Below are 4172 nucleotides of genomic sequence, written 5' to 3' on the forward strand. Positions count from 1 at the left end.
CCTCTAGTCGATACTAGCACTTTCAATTGGTATTAGAGCAAGGTACTCCCTTGTTCTGTGTGATTCGGTTTAACCACCTGGAGTTTCAGCTATGTCGACCGCAGGGATAATCAAGGTCTCCGCTGCTTGCCCCGTGTTCGATGGAACTGAATATCCCTACTGGAAGAATAAGATGTGTATGCATCTTGAAGCCATTGATGTCGACCTCTGGTATGTCATCAAGAATGGCGTTCCCAAAACTGGTGAAGGTGTCACCCCCACTGATGTCAAAAATGTTCATTCAACTGGACTCTACTGCAAAGAACATCATCTGTGGTCATCTGACCAAAGGACAGTATGGCCGTGTGAGTGCTCTAGAAACGTCGAAGCTAGTCTGGGACTGGCTACCCAAGGTCAACGAAGGCGTCTCAACCCAGAGAGATCAAAGAATCAGTGTTCTTCGCAACCTCTTCAACCGCTTCAAGAGAAACGACAATGAAAATTCCAGCTCACGTTTGATCGCCTCACTGACATCACAAATGAACTTCAAGCTCTTGGCGCAACTGAGATTACCAAGCATGAAATCGTCAAGACATTGCTGAGATCACTTGATAGCTCCTTTGACACCCTTGCCCTCATGATACAAGAACGTCCTGACTTCAAGTCACTCGACCCGTCTGATATACTTGAGAGGCTCAACACACATGAGTTCCAGCTATCTGAGAAAAGAGATATCTATGGCCCAAACTATGGCCGAACTCGCGCCTTGAAGGCAAAAGTTGTTTCCTCATCTGAAGAAGAATTTGACTGCAGTTCTGAAGATCCTGAAGACATTGGAAAGGAACTTGCTATGCTTGTGAAGAAGTTCCAGAAGTTCACTAAGAAGAAAGGCTTCAGAAAGTCTTCACGATCCAGCTCAAGGAATGATGAAGCTTCCACCCATGACCACAAAAAGAGAACCTGCCACAAGTGCAAGAAACCTGGTCACTACATATCTGAGTGTCCACAGTGGGACAATGAGAAGAAGAAGAAGAAAAGCAAGGAATATGATTCTGATGACAAGAAGAAGAAGAAATCGTCAAAGTCTTCTAAGTCTTCTTCCAAGTCTTCATCATACAAGAATTGCTCATCTGGTAAGGCTCGTGCTTTTGTTGGCAAGGAAATGGATTCAGAGGAGGAGTTTTCTTCTGAGGAGGCGGAGGTGGAGTCTGGAGAGGAGTCTGACCCTGGCGTTGCAAGTCTGGCTCTAGCCACAGCCTATGTCGCCAAGTCCATCTTCAACACTGAAGACAATGACTTCCACACCAACGCTCAAGCTAATGACGAAGACGATCCTACTCCCACCTACTGCTTCATGGCACGTGGTGCCAAGGTAAAATCACGCGATGCTTACTTTCAAACTTCAAGTGAAGATGACTCTGATTGTGAATCCAAACCCAGCTACAAAACACTTGCTAAAATTGCAACTGAACAACAAAAGGCTATGGAACATACTCAAAAACTGTTAGACAAAAGCGATGACCTGTTGGACGCTGAAATGACACATTCACAGTCCTTAGTTGATGACATAGAAAATCTTCATGCTAAGTACCAAGAACTTGAAGGTCGTCATGAATCGCTCTCAACTACTTATGAAAGGTTCTCCTATGATTATCTTCAAAGGTAACAAGAGCTTGAGAAATTGAGAGCGGCTCATGAAGATCTTCAAAAGGTGAATGAGTCACTTCGCGCTCAACAGATCAGTTCTGCTCAGGATGGATTTGAACCACTATGTCTAAAATGCATTGAGCGTGATAACGCTACATCTGTTGCAGAATGTTCCACTGCTGCTACTGTTTCATTGTCTTCACCTACTGATGTGGTTACTAACCCCTCTACGGAGGATACCACTGCTGTTGCTAATGAAAATGCTATGTTGAAGACATTGCTTGAAACAGGGATGTACAAAAGTTTGAAGGGACATCAGACTCTCTGCGATGTCCTCAAAAAGCAGATTCTGAACCGAAACCCTAGGAAGGAGGGTGTTGGGTTCGAAAGGAAAATGAATGTTGATGGCTCGTACTGGAAGCCTGAGCAGTACCCCAAAACCACATGGGTTGCTGCAAAGGAACCTTCAGTAGATCCATCCACTTTATCTGGCTTTACCTGTGCTAATCCTATTATCATTGATGAATCCTTTGATGCAAACTATAAGCTGTTCAAAAATCAGAATGGTGAAGTGTTTGCCAGGTACACTGGTACTAACTACAGGAATGGACCACCTATGAAGAAGATCTGGGTACCTAAGCAGTACATTGAGAATCTTCCTGTGAATGTCGTCATGACACCACCAAGGAAGAAGACAAACCCCAGACCTATAGCTTCATGTGGCCCAAAGGCTTCATACAGATACAGGACTCACATGAGTCACCATAACGCCAATGTTTTGCAGGGAAATGATGCTCAGACTTATGAATGTGAGCGTGTATCTTCGAACCGCTATGTTCATAGGACTAAGAACTTTTCTGCTTATTCATATGAGTATCATTCATCTACTGCAAGGCTATGTGCTAGGGCTTCAAAGCCAAAATTCTCAGATGCTGCACTTAGACTCACTGCTTCTAAGCCACCACTGATGATGTGGGTGGCAAAGAAGAACTAACTTCTTTTGCAGAATACGGTCTCCAGCCAGCAATCAATGGCGTCCGATACTATTGCTGGGGACCTAAAACCCATTTAGGACGCACGATAAAATGTCATTCTATATACTTCACATCTGAATCTCTTATCAGTCATACTATGTCCTAACTTTGATATAAGCTATGACTGTCCCTGTATGTGTCAAATGCTTATGCTTCACAACACTCTTGTGAAGCCTATCCTCCTAACTGCACTGTAGGGTACATCACCAAAAGCTTCAGAATGGATTATGGACAGTGGATGCACAAATCATATGACTGGTGATCGAAGTCTTCTCATGGACTCAACCTTACGTCCATCCGACAAGAGTCACATTACATTTGCTGACACTGGTAAAAGCAAGGTATTGGGTCTAGGTAGAGTTGCAATCTCAAAGGATCAACACATGGATAAACTGATGCTTGTTGAATCCCTTGGTTTCAACTTAATGTCTGTCTCAATGCTTTGTGACTTGAACATGATTGTGATATTTGGAAAATATTGTTGCCTTGTACTAATGGAATCTGACAAATCTCTAGTCTTTGAAGGGTATCGAAAAGATGATCTATACATGGTAGATTTCTCAGCAGGTCCACAGCTTGCCGTATGTCTTCTCACAAAAGCTTCAGAATGCTAGCTCTGGCATCGAAGGCTAGGACATGCTGGCATGAGGAACTTACACTCACTTGTCAAGAAGAAGCATGTCATTAGCATCGAGGATGTCAAGTTCAAGAAGGATCATTTGTGTGGTGCCTGTGAAGCTGGAAAGATGACAAGGGCAAAGCACCCCTCGAAGACAATCATGACAACATCTCAACCCTTCGAGCTGTTACACATGGACTTATTTGGACCTACTCACTACTCCACCCTCACAACAACTGCCTGTCTCTATGGCTTCGTCATTGTTGATGACTACTCAAGATACACATGGGTTCATATAATTCTTTACAAGACTGAAGTGCAAGATTTCTTCAGGCGCTTTGCAAATCGAGCAATGAACAATTATGGCATGAAGATCAAGCACATCAGAAGTGACAATGGCACTGAATTCAAGAACACTCTACTTGATCTGTATCTGGATACAATAGGAATCACTCATGAGTTCTCTGCTCCATACACACCTCAGCAAAATGGCATCGTTGAGCGCAAAAACAGAACCCTCATTGAGATGGCTCGAACAATGCTAGATGAGTACAAGACACCAAGAAAGTTCTGGCCTGAAGCTATTGATACAGCATGTCACATCATCAACCGTGTGTACATCCATAAGCTTCTGAACAAAACATCGTATGAGCTCCTTACTGGCAAGAAGCCAAACGTCAGTTACTTCAGAGTATTTGGAGCTAGATGTTGGATCAAGGATCCACATCACAAGTCAAAATTTGCACCTAAGGCTCACGAAGGCTTCATGCTTGGCTATGGAAACGATTCACACTCCTACAGAGTCTTCAACCTTTATCTCTACAAAATCGTTGAAACTGTGGATGTGAAATTTGATGAAACCAATGGTTCACAGAGAGAGATTCTGCCAAGTA

This window comes from Triticum dicoccoides, chromosome 3B (genome assembly GCF_002162155.2).
Source record: "Triticum dicoccoides isolate Atlit2015 ecotype Zavitan chromosome 3B, WEW_v2.0, whole genome shotgun sequence".
NCBI lineage: Eukaryota > Viridiplantae > Streptophyta > Magnoliopsida > Poales > Poaceae > Triticum > Triticum dicoccoides.